This window comes from Rhineura floridana, chromosome 1 (genome assembly GCF_030035675.1).
Source record: "Rhineura floridana isolate rRhiFlo1 chromosome 1, rRhiFlo1.hap2, whole genome shotgun sequence".
Lineage (NCBI taxonomy): Eukaryota > Metazoa > Chordata > Lepidosauria > Squamata > Rhineuridae > Rhineura > Rhineura floridana.
The window spans coordinates 52,452,783-52,466,657 of NC_084480.1; positions in this window are offsets into that span (position 1 = coordinate 52,452,783).

Sequence of the window (13,875 nt, forward strand, 5' to 3'; positions counted from 1 at the left end):
TGCCTTTTGCAGTGCATACGGCAAATGGGTGGCTGCACAGAGGGCTGCTAAAATGCTTTCTCTCCCCAACATAACTCCAGAGGTTCTCTCAGCTGACAGTATTCTGTGCCTGCTCTCATCTTGAAAAGCAAATGTTAACATTCAAATCTTCCTCTGCAACCTGTTTTTACAGTCTGCTCAATACTAACAAGCGTCCTAGCTTGACTCTTGCAAAAGAGATTGATAAGATAACCAGGAAAGGTTTTGAACTGAGAAACAAGGGGCCTTACCAACCAGACAAGGTTTTTCCAGATATGAAATATGCAGTGGTTGCTCAAGTTATATGCAATATGTATACCCCTTTGGAAGATCTCCCTCTCTCCCCTTCTTGTGCAGAGTTTCATACTGTCCTGAATATTTTAAAGCACAGAAACCCACCTGTTCATCAGCAACAGACCCTTAATGATTAAGGATATGATGTCACTGATACTGGATGGGGCAAGGTGGATATACCTTAGGATGCAGGCACCTATTTAAAAAATTACAGCATTGTTAACCATGGCCGTGGTTGTGTGGACCAAGGACATTGTTTAAAAGCACACACCTGCATTTGACAAATATATCATTAGAAAATACATCTAAATGATTATGTACATCAGTAAAACTAACTTCTGAATCATCCACCAGTGCCTGAGGCGAGATGGAAGTGGCTATGCAGCAGCTGGGGTACCCACTGGAGACAACTATGATGGCAGCAGTAGCAGCTCCATTGTCACATCCAGCCCTTGGAGCAGGCAGACATCATTGCAAACAGCAAGAACACTGATTTTCTCCCAGCGCACAGGCACGGCCTTGCACAAAAGGAGGAAAAGCTCTGCTTTCCTGGCCTGAGGGAGGGATCGCATGCAGCCTGCGGTGTGGCTGATCCCTTTTGTTCCGTGTCTCTCTGTCGCATGTGTGTGGATCTTCTCTTTGCCTGCCTGGAGAGGGACAGATCTCCCAGGCACTTTGGGCTGCAATCCAATACATGTTTACTCATTGGGTTCAATTGGACTTTCTCCTAGATAAGAGTGTGAGCATGTGAGGGAGAAGACCATGTTGGCTAGATATCCCTGCACATAGAAATCTGTCTATCTGTATTCAAACATGTGATTCTTCACCTAGAGTATGATGTGGGTAGATAAGAAAATGGAAGGTACATCTTCTCCAACTTTCTTTTTCCAAAAGGGCCAGATAGATGCTTCTGGAAATTCTACAGCCAGGATCTAATGGTAACTTCATTCTATGCTGTTTGCCTCCCAGCAATTGTCTCTGAACATGAACATTCTATTTAGCTGTCATGACTAGTAGCATATCCTCCATGAATTTCTCCAATTCCCTTTTAGTATCATCTCAGTCAGGAGTGGCAGAAGATAGTTTGGGATCTACTGGTAGAGCTTGGTGATTTGCAACAGATCATCAAGGATATCTGATGCACAATTGTTTAACAATAGTAACAGCTCCCCATTCCCCCTTAAAAGCATTAGGCTTCTGAAATGAAGAAAATTTGAGAGAAAACCAGGAATTCACTTATTTATGAAAGAGCTGAACTTACAAGATCTGAACAGGGTGGTTCTTGACAGATGCTCTTGGAGGTCACTGATTCATAGGGTCACCATAAGTCGGAGTCCACTTGAAGGCACATAACAACAACAACAATGAAAGAGCTGCGAGTTCAGTCTGGTACTGAAAACAAAGTCCTGGGCTAAGATAGAGGTACCCTGTTCATTGATTCTATGTCTGCACTCCCTTTCTAAACCACTATTTTGCATTTGTCTCCAGCTGGCAGACCTGGACATTCTGGGGGGAAAACAAAGTAGATCCTGCAGGCTTGAAGTCTGCTAACCCCTGATCTAATGTAAAAGGCTAATTTGGGGGGATTTTGGGGTCTTTGCTAGAGACAATTGTGTGTACACAGACAGAATTGCATGGCTTTGATAAGCTTAATTTCAGGAATTTAGGACAGACAAATGTTAGTGTGTTTGTTCCGGAGAGCTAGCAATAACCATGCCTTTGCTTCAGTTGTAATATTTATTTATAAGTGCATATATGTTTAAAGGTGAGAACATGCCAATATAAGTGATTCCGGAGCAACAAAAGGGCCTTTCCAACTTGAAATGCCACTATAGGTACATACACAAAAAAACTGATTAATAATGCATACACAGATAAACTCACCCACGTGTTGTCTGGACTGCATGCTTAATTACTATTGCAGAGATAAGGGGAGAGACTAGTGGCGAACGATTGCCTAATATGTAATGATAAGGCAGAGTTTTTAAGACCTGGCTTTGTTATTGAGTACGGGTGGGAAATCTCTGGCCTGCAGGCCAGGCTTGGTCTGCCAGGATCCCCCATTTGGCCTGTAACTATGCCCACCTGCCTCACCTTTGATGTCATCAGGTGTGGGGCCAGTAGAAATGCACCAGTGGAAAGCAGGATTGAGCTCCCTGCACATCCGCTAATGCTGGAAATTGGCTGGCACCCTGGAACCCTACACAAAGCAGGATTAAACTCCCTGTGCATCACTTGATGTGTGGAGAATTCAATCCTGCTTTGTGCATTATCTCCCCACCCCAGGAGGCCAACTTTGAGAGGATAGTGGAACCATCCACCTGTCAATTAACTGACATCAATATGACATCCGCCCACCTGTCAAAGTTGGTCCACCAGGAAGTGGGAGATAAAGATCTGGCCCATAGGCCAAAAAGGTTCCCCATCCCTGCTATAGGCAAAGAGAGAGAAGGCAAGAAGGAGGAAAGATTACATGCATAGTAATAGTTCTATTTTGAAAGAACCAAAGTGGAGCAAAATTGAGAAGATACAGGAAATAGAAGTAAAAAAATGAGACTCAGTGCCTACCTGTCCCAGTGAGGGAGAAATATGGCGCTAATGCCGATTCTAAGTATCCAGTTCTCACAGGGAGAGGTGGGACCCCTGTCATCAAAGGAACTCACTGGAGAGTAAATTTGTAATCCTCCTACAGGATCTTTTTTACATACTTGTGGAAATTGACCCCTGTCCCTGATAAGGTTCAGGCAGTGATGGAGTGGCCAACAAGCAGCCCTTCAACCAAAATCTGTTTTCCTCTTGAGGTTATCTGAACCTTGCTAAGTTGGTTTAAAAACAGGAAAATCTTTTCCTTTAGCAAGATACTGGCTGGTACCTCTCTGCAGAGGATCTGTGACTAGTCCTGAAACAAAATAATAAACCCACCTTGGAGGCAAGGAAACATGGGAAGGGTGGAGGTAAAGAAGGAAATCTAGCTGAAGTTTAAGCAAAGAAGGTTGCTGCCACTGCCTGCCATGCGAGCGTCACATCATGGAAGAGAGTGGCATGGATCAGCCTCCTGGAAGCATTCCATAAAGCGGAAGCAGAGTGTGTGAAGCAATCTGCTGGGCAGAGGGCTGAAAAACATCATAATTGCCTCACCCTAAATGTACATGAGGTTTTTCTACAAAGGGTCCAGGCTTGTACCTATGTGTTCATAGCAAAAAACACAGATGAAGATTTTTAGGATATCCTGAGTTAATTAACTGTCAGGTCCCAGGGTGAAAGCCCAGCAGTAGGGGCACCTCTATTCAGTCTATTTTTAGGAAGTTGCTCTTTCCTTTGCTGAAAGGGATGAATATGGAAGTTCTTGGAGATTCAAGGAATACTCTTGACCTAATTTACACAGTAATATTAGCAATCTGCTCTCATTCTTGCTCAGATGGAGATGGGCTTGGGCTTCTCAGCTAGTGTGAAAGGGTACTTAATTTAATTAGGGTAGGGTGTGTTTTCTGACTGATATTTATTTATTGCTAATGGGAGATTATTGGCTGAATTGATATCACTTGCATTTAGATGTGGTATGGGATTCAGGAATTAGTTGGGACAAGATGCAGCTTCCTGGCTGTGACTGGCGTGTGCTCATTTTATCGCTTACTCAGACATTAGGGGTTTTCCCTGTCCACCACAATGATACTTTCACTGCTGAGAACAAACCCAAATTACACACAGCTAAACAGAGCTTTTTGGTAACATGTCTTTAAGACTTTCTATTGACCAGTCCAGTAAAGAGTTTCACCAGATTATTTTGTTATCATGTCGCTTGACTAGGCTGATCACTTAACACACTGCCAAAAAAAAAAAAAGGAAAGGAAAGGGATTGTCAACGAGTAGGAGAAAAGAAGATGGCAATTTGCATAAAACTTGCGTACACCAATTTATGTATATAGATGTAAATTTAGAAATAATTACTTTTATTTATTTATTTATTTATTTATTATTTTATTTATATCCCACCCTTCATCCCAGTAGGAGCCCAGGGCGGCAAACAAAAGCACTAAAAACACTTTAAAACATCATAAAACCAGACTTTAAAATATATTAAAACAAAATATCTTTAAAAACATTTTTTTAAAAAGGTTTAAAAACATCTTTTTTACAAGGTCTAAAAATATCTTTTTAAAAAAAGGTTTAAAAACATATTAAAAAGCAATTCCAACACAGAAGCAGACTGAGATAAGGTCTCAATTTAAAAGTCTGGTTGAAAGAGGAAGGTCTTCAGTAGATGCCAAAAAGATAACAGAGATGACACCTGTCTAATATTTAAGGGGAGGAATTCCAAAGGGTGGGTGCCACTACACTAAAGGTCCACTTCCTAAGTTGTGCAGAATGGACCTTCTGATAAGATATCTGGAGGAGGCCCTCACCTGCAGAGAGCAGTGATCGACTGGGTATATAAGGGATAAGACGGTCTTTCAGGTATCCTGGTCCCAAGCTGTATAGGGCTTTGTACACCAAAACTAGAACCTTGAACTTAGCCTGGTAGCTAATAGATAGCCAGTGCAATTCTTTCAGCAGTGGGGTGACATGTTGGTGATACCTGCCCCAGTGAGCAGTCTCGCTGCCGCATTTTGCACCAGCTGCAGCTTCTGGACCAACCTCAAGGGCAGCCCCACATACAGCTCATTAGAGCAATCCAGCTTGGAGGTTATCAGTGCATGGACAACAGTGGTCAGGTTATCCCAGTCCAGAAATGGCCACAGCTGTCTTACCAGCCAAAGCTGGTAAAAGGCACTCCTAACCACTGAGGTCACCTAGGCCTCTAGCGACAAAGATGGATCTAGGAGCACTCCCAGGCTAAGGACCTGCTCTTTCAGAGGGAGTACGACCCCATCCAAAGCAGGCAACTGACCAATTATCCAAACTCGGGAACCACCAACCCACAGCATCTCTGTCTTGCTAGGATTCAGACTCAGTTTATCGGCCTTCATCCAGCCTACCACCGAGTCCAGGCAGCGGTCCAAGGCTTGCACAGCCTCTCCCAATTCAGATGTCACAGAGAAATAGAGCTGGGTATTGTCAGCATACTGCTGACACCTCACCCCAAATCTCCTGATGACCGCTCCCATGGGCTTCGTATAGATGTTAAACAGCATGGGGGACAAGATGGTACCCTGCAGCACCCCACAGCACAACTGCCTGGGGGCCGAAAGACAATCACCCAATGCTATTCTCTGAAAATGACTTTGGAGATAGGATCAGAACTGTTGTAAAACAGTGCCAACACCCATCTCACCAAGTTGGCCCAGAAGGATACCATGGTCAGGGAGATCAAGTAAGAGTAACAGGGTCACACTCCCCATGTCCTTTTCCAGATAAAGGCCATCCATCAGAGTGACCAAGGCCAATTCAGTCCCATAACCAAGTCTGAACCCAGACTGGAATGGGTCAAGATAATCTGTTTCATCCAAGAGTACTTGCAATTGCTGCGCCACAACCCTCTCAATCACCTTCCCAAAGAAGGAGGTATTTGTGACCAGTTGGTAATTATTGCAAACCAATGAGTCCAGAGTGAGCTTTTTCAGGAGCGGTCGGATCACCGCCTCTTTCAGGGCAGCTGGAACCACTCCCTCCCACAACGATGCATTGACCACACACTGGATCCGCTCGGTCAAACCCCCTCGGCAAGCTTTACTAAGTCAAGAAGGGCAAGGGTCGAGAGGACACATTGTCGGCCACATTGTCACAAGCATAAGCACCTTGTCCATGTCATCAGACCACATCAACTGAAACCGTTCCCAAGAAGCTGCAGCAGACGTTGCACTGGACACCTCACTGGGGACTACAGTAGATGTAGATGGGACATCAAGATTGCTATGGAAATGAGCAACTTTACCTTCAAAGTGCCTTGCAAACAATTCACAGTGGGTCTCCGAAGGGTCTAAAACTTCATTTCCTGGAGTTGATGTCAATAGACCCCTGACAATATGGAAAAGCTCCACTGGACGGCTACTTGAGGATGTGATGGTAGCAGAGATTTGGGCCTTCTTCGCTGCCCTCACAGCCACACAATAGGAATGGTTATGATGTTTTACTTGTGTCTGATCAGCCTCACAGCACATCTTTCACCACGTGCACTCTAGCCATCATCCAGCCTGTTTCATTGCCCTTAACTCACTGGTGTACCAAGGTACAAACCAGGCTCCACAATGCCAGAGAGGCTGCTTGGGGACAACCGTGTCAAGAGCCTGACGTGCCTCACTATTCCACAGTGTGACAAGGGCTTCAACAGGGTCACCTGCTCTGTCTACTGGGAACTCCCCCAGGGTATTAATATCTGGGGGCGGACTGTCTTAATCTGTCCACCACCCCTGCAGGGGAGGATTGGACCCATAAGTCTAAACTTCACTAGGAAGTGGTCTGACCATGACAATGGGGTGACTCCACTCCCCCACCTCCAGACCATTCTTTCTCCATCTGGAGCAAAAACCAAGTTGAGGGTGTGCCCTGCCCTATACGTCGGGCTGGTGACAACTTGAGACAGCCCCAAGGTCATCATGGAGGCTATGAAGTCCTGAGCTGGAACACTAGAGGCAGCCTCAGCATGGACATTGAAATCACCCAGGACTATTGTTCTGGGCTCCTTCAATACCACTGCCAAGATGGCCTCTGCTAGCACAGTCAGAGAAGCTGCCGGGCAGCAGGGTGGACGGTACACCAGCAGCAACCATAGTTTCCTTTCTCCTCAGCCCAACACCAGGTGCAGGGCCTCATAGCCAGCTCCAAGACAGAATGGTTTCCTGGTGACGGAGATGGAAGTTGTGTAGACCACAGCAACTCCTCCCCCCTGTCCCTGCAGCCTGTGCTGGTGTTGTACTGGGTATCCAGGTGGGCAAAGCTGGGTCAGATCAACTCCTCCAAGCTCACCCACCCAGGTCTTGGTAATGCACACCAAATCAGCACATTCATCCACAATCAAATCATGGATGAGTGTGGTCTTGTTGTGTACCGATCTGGTGTTAAACAACACACACAGGCCAGTGGGCCCAGCCCATGAGCAACGAGGAACCTATCCATGAGAGGAGTGGGAGTGAGGAACAAGGCATAGATAGCCTTGCCCTCATCTTCTATGGCAGTTCACCACATCCCCATGGCTATATTTCCCTCTACCTGTAATCACTGACATCGGGGTGGCATCAGCCATCTTCCTCCTTATTAAGAGTCCTCCCAAACACCTGATATGGACCCAACAAGAGCCCCCCAACAAAACCTACCTCAACCAGTTATTCTCAGGGCAGGCAAAATACTGATTGGACCTATTGGGCCCTGCGCTTAGCAAGGGGGCTGTGCTCATGGAGGAACTGCACCTTTTTTAACCCTCGAGCAGCAGCGCTTGTTTCCACTAATGCTGCCTCGCAGAAATCGGCTCCCACCATAAGGTTCCCAATCGAGCCCCGCGTTGCAAACTCTGGCCCTGGTTATCCTAATAGGCCTATGAGAGAATTGGGAACAGTCAGACCTACTCAATAACTTTCACACAGGGCACATCTACTCCCCCCTGTCTCACACCCAGGGAGGGCCAGCCTTCTGCCAGTTGTAGACTTTCACTTTGAAGGCATCTGGCAACTTTCTCCTATCATTCAGTTCACTGCACAGGCTCTCACCCTGCACAGGAACTACACATGCACCTTACACCCTCCCCACTACCAATCTCTCCTAGATTGGTTTTTTTAAAAAAAGAAATCAAAGGGGGTAGCGCCCTCACCTTTGGGACTCTCTAAGGGGCTATCTCCTTTGGTGGCACCCCTTTGGTGGCAACCCTACCGGCAGCAGACCTGCCACCCAAGGGCAGCTGGGATTTTATGCCTCCTGACAGCTGATGCAAGAGGCTGCAAGATTAACTGCAGCCTCTCTCTGGAGTCAGCATCAGGCAGGGGGTCCCAGTCCTTGCAGCACTTACCAGCGACTTCAGCTATCTCAAGAGACAGCAACCCAGAGGAGCAAGCAAGCAAGCACCCAGATGCTCATATACCCACTCCCAGGGCAGGTCTTCTCCAGTCCCCCACTGCTGCAGCTGTTCCCCTACAAATACGCTGCATTTTGCCATAATGGACCAGGCTGTGACCAGGTGATCTGTGCGCATGCTGAGTCTACAGTCTGGGTGTTGTTCAAGGCCCCTGCCTTATGATTTATTATCTTTATAAGGAACTTATACCAGAGAGCTCTTGAAATAGAGGACTGTTCACTGTAAAGGACACATGACTATCCTAAGCTGGACTCAGAGTTATTTGGATTGAGTTTCAATCAATACCCACATACAAATCCAAATAATTGCTAGATACTGTTTTTAAAACTGAGGTCATAATATTAGGTTGGAAATTTGACTGGCATAGTTCCAGGTTCGGCCTTTTTGTTATTTTTATACACCTGGCCTACAAATCAGGAATTCTGATGAGCATTAGAAGGGGTTCAAAAGAAAATAAATATGTTGTCATTTTCATTCTGTTCTGTCATTTTAAACCCTTTTGTTTCAAAAACTTATATGCAGGGATGGGAGCTATCTAAAAATTAACAGAGGATCTATTTATTAGGTGTAAAATTATTTTTATATTAAAATCAAGCAACTGGATCATTTTTAAACATTTATTTTGGTTTCAAAGGCCCTGTTTTGGTTCCTAGAGGCAACATTTATTTTTCACCTAGTAAAAAGTGTGAACTTGACTCAGCTGTGAGGAAGTAATGCAAAGTACACAGATGTGCTCACTAAGTAGACTAGGTGATCTCTGTTGGTGTAAAAAAGAACTTTGCTTCAAATATAGAGTTGGCTGCCTCAGTTTAACAAGTGGAGACCCATTTCCCATTCTTTCTCTTACCTGTACAGAGCCCCATGGCAGTCTGTTTAACATTCAAGCAAGAAAAGTCCTGCTGGATCAGGCCAGTTGCCCATCTATTCCAGCATCTTGTTCTCACAGTGACCAATCGGATACCTATGGAAAGCCTGCAAGCAGGACCTGAGTGCAGCAGCACTCTTTCCACAGATATCACAGAAATCAGTGGTTAGCTTTTGTGTATGGGATATATAACTGCAGGGACTAGCTTTCCTCCCATTTTCAGCTCAAAGCTGGACAGAGAGGCTGGGGCTTGTTTTTCCACAAAGGATCCTCCAGCCCTCTCTCCAGTTCAATTCTAGAGCTAAGGAAAGAGAGAATTGTTCCTGATCTGTGCTGCATTTCAGAGGAATGGTACAAGGTCAGGGACAAGACCTCATCCATTAGGAGAAGAGGGAAGAAGCTCTGGGTGGCCACAAATGTTTGGTGCTAAGGCCAGCCAAAAATGTGTGCACATTTCTTCAGATATATATCTTTAAGATAGCTTTGGTGGACACTAGAGAATACATCAGGAACGGCCAGACTTCCTCAGGCTTCCCAGCTTTGATGGATAATCCCTGAAGTGGTCCATTGAAGTGCTTCTTTAGGGCAAGGGCTCTTGCTTTTTCTGAAGTTTACTGTGGGAAGTTACCGAACCGAACCACAGGTGAAACTGTGTGTTTCTGAGCATTGCAAGGGCACATTGAAGACTGCCCTAGTCAGGAGGCACCTCCTGTCATGCCCCTTCCCCTCCCACTTCTGCTCTGTTCTCTATCATATTCCATGTGGATTTGAGAGTGCAGGTAATGTGCTTTTAGGGTGGTCCCTGACAACAGCTGGACAGGTGGGAGACAGAGCACTGCAAAGAAAGCAATTAAAGATGCTGCTTCAAACTACCATACTATGCAGAGAGTGGGGTTTTCACTATTTTTTTCCTGGCTGACTGCCATGTAAGTGGCCTAATAGCTTATATGCATGCTGGACTTTGTTTGCAAATTATGTATATAAAGTGCTCCCATCCATTTAGAATGTAACCTAATACCACAGATAGTCAATGATGAGCACTTTGATATGTGCCTTGTTTTATCTAATATATGAGTTAGATGGTGGAAGTAGCAGCAGTAGCCATGTACAGATATCAGATCTCCCCACCCCCCATGTAAACAGATGAGTACAATATACATGTCCAATATAAATGACATGCACTGCACTTTGCAGGCCCAGAAACACGAGTGAGGACAAAACAGGTAAAGTTATTCATTTCAAATATTTATATCTCATCTTTGCATTCATGTGGCTCTGTAAGGTGTCTTAACAAGTATGAAAAAGCCCACATAAAACAATAATACAGCAACAATAAAACATAACTGATAAGTTATCCCAAATGCTCTCTAAAATACAGAGCCTTAGCTTATGGTCTAAAACTGACTGGTGAGTAGGGTTGCCAGGTTCATGGCCTGAAACTGATACTGTATCTTTGGGAGAAGAGAAAGTCAGCCAAGTGCAGGTGTTCTTGCAACACTGTAATGGGAAAAACCACAAGGGGGAATTCTCCCTTCCCCCTGCACAACTTTTAAAGATACAGAAGTCCTCTTGGAGGCCGGGCCTGGCAACAAAGAGGTCTTCTGTATCTTTAAAAGTTGTGCAGGGGGAAGGGAGAATTCCACCTTGTGGTTTTTCCCATTACAGTGTTGCAAGAACACCTGCACTTGGCTGACTTTCTCTTCTCCTACAGTATCAGTTTCAGGCCATGAACCTGGCAACCCTACTGGTGAGGGGAGCATTTGAGTCTTTCTTGAAAGAGAGCTCTATTGACTAGGTACCACAACTGAGAAAGCTCTGTCTTGTATAGTATGTGCTATACATCAGAATAACTAGGAAATCTAAAGTGGCTCATAAAATAACCAGGCCCCAGATCATTTAGGGCTTTAAAGGTAACCCCCCCGAAATGGGCTTGGATTGTGAGGAGCAACTGGGTGAATGGGCGTTCAAATGGAAGATGTATTTTTGCATTTTTTCACTCATATTCATTTTATGCACGCTTTCCCTTAACATATGCATTTTTGTAAAATTGGTGCATCATAAAATCAGAATAAGTGCCAATTTCCAAGGATGATAGTGTTTCGGTTCTTGTATTCTTTCAGAAAGTGCGGATTTGATAGATTCGGTTGAAATGTGAACTGAATCAAAATTCTTGCCCATCCCTAGCAAAAAGTAAGTCCCACTGAAGACAGTAGGACTTCTTTCTGAGTAACCATAAATATGATTGTACTGCCAGGAGTACACTCTATATTCTTAATAAGGGAAGTGAAAGATCAAATTTTGGTCAACCTAGCTGGGTTAGATTCAAAGCTGGATGCTGAACATTAGCCTTGCCCCCCCCCCCCATGAAATTGCAATTTAGACAAATAGCCGCCTCCAGGATGAGTAGATTTGCAGTAGCAGCGCAGAACAAGAGGTTTATGTAAACAAATTCTGGGGACCTTAAATGACCTTGCTTTTGAGGCTTTAGTTCCCATTGTCTCCTTTTGGAGAAGTTTTGATATGCGCCACCATTAACAAACTATTTTGGGCAGCCAATTTTTGTATATTTTTATGTTAAAACCATTCCTATGACTTAACTGGTTAAACATACACGTTGTTGACTGACATTCCCCTCCCTCCCTTGTTCCCACTAAACTTTTTTCCGTGCCATTAAGCAATAAACCTGTTGGCTTAACTACTTCCTTTAGCTCACTGAAAGCCTCCCTAAAGTCTTCTTTCTAATTTGTTGTTGCCTTCAGCAGCATTGGGAAAATCCCACTCTCAAGGGAGTGAATGTGTCTGAACGAGTTTCTTTTCAGTTCTTCCTCTTTATGTATCTCCCAGTTCTTTCATTCTGTGTATGTTCTTGGGGGAGGGGGAAAATCTTATAAATCCTTCAAGATCCAGCAGGAGCAGTTTTCTCTTTAAGAGACAGAAGCAGTTTGGCATGCCTTGCAGTAAATGGAAGACATTTAGTCCTTCAATGCATCAAGGTTGATCAATTCAATCCCTTACATCAAACAATTCCAAGGGATTTTCCACTAAAGGAGATATGAACATTTTACAGTCAACAGCCCACATTCGACTTCTGAATATTTCTCAGCATCCTAAGAGTGGCATCTAGTGGCAGAATGCCCTCATATCCCTAACTACCATTGTGTGGCAATGTTGCAGACATAGGCAAGCAAATTTCAGTTGACAGAATAGGAGCCATCAAGTCTATAAGAGCAAAATACATTCTAACACCTTAGAAGCAAATTTATTCAGAATCCGTAGTTCATTCAGTGACGATGAAATATCTGTTTTTGCCTATTCATAAAATGGGGACAGCACCAAAGAGAGCCATAAAAGAGGTGAGGGCTCAAAATGGTACTGAAGAAAGAATATTAGATTTAATACAACAATGATGCCCAGTGTATTTCGGTGAAAATCTTTAGGGGCACTAAAAGAGCACCAGCTATGTAATAAACAAAAAAATAGACCCTAGTGAATATTATATTATAAACATAGTCACTAATTATAATTAAATAACCCATGTTAGAAAGGCTTATTATGCTTAATGAAATGAATCCCAAAACTGTTATCTCAAGCAATCAAAATACAAACCAACATCAATCAATTATAGCTAACATGTTTGTTTTTCCACTACTGAACTAGTATGCTCAACCTTTCTGGTAACTAAACCTCCAATGTTACAATTACAAATCCCTTTATATGCATACATTCCTTTAAAAATTATAATCAATAACAAATATAATCTATTGACTCTCTTGGGCTGTTTCCAGAATATATCTGTTTGATGGGTGGGCATCAATTACATACTGGCAAATGCAAGTTGTGCAATTTAAATGAATTTGGCACTGTTGCACAACAAACCCATTACCAAAAAAACCACTGGACTTTTTATGGTAAAGAAAGAGACTGGAAAATGCTCTGAAAAGTGTGGGTGATAATTGTTTGGTGTGACATCATATTACCTCTCCACAAACAAACCAGGACGAATGCTCGGTAAACAGTCTCAATAAACAGAATATCCCAAGCAACTCACTGGGGTAAGGTATCGCCAGCATGTTACCCCACTGCTGAAAGAATTGCATTAGATGCCCATTAGCTACTGGGCCAAGCTCTGCTTTTGGTGTATAAAGCCCTATGAGCTTGGAACCAGAATACCTGAAAGATCGTCATACCCCTTATACACCCAGTTGACCACTGTGCTGTGCAGGTGAGGGCCTCCTGCAGATACCATCTTATTTATTTGATTGTTTGTTTGTTTATTGCATTTATATACCGCCGCATAGCTGAAGCTCTCTGGGTGGTGTTAAACAATTAAAAACATTAAAAACAAAGATACAAATTTAAAAAACAATTTTTTAAAAAACAATTTAAAAACACATGCTAAAATTCTAAAATGCCTGGGACAAGAGGAAAGTCTTGACCTGGCACTGAAAAGATAACAGTGTTCCATAATTTGGGGGCCACCACTGAGAAAGCCCTCTCCCTTGTTGCCATCCTCCGAGCTTCCCTCAGAGTAGGCACCCGGAGGAGGGCCTTTGATGTTGAGCATAGGGTACGGGTGGGTTCGTGTTGGGAGAGGCTTTCCATCAGGTATTGTGGTCCCAAGCCGTGTATTTTTATTTATTATCTTTATTTATATCCCGCCTTTTTTCCAGTGGAACTCAGGGCTTTATAGGTTAAA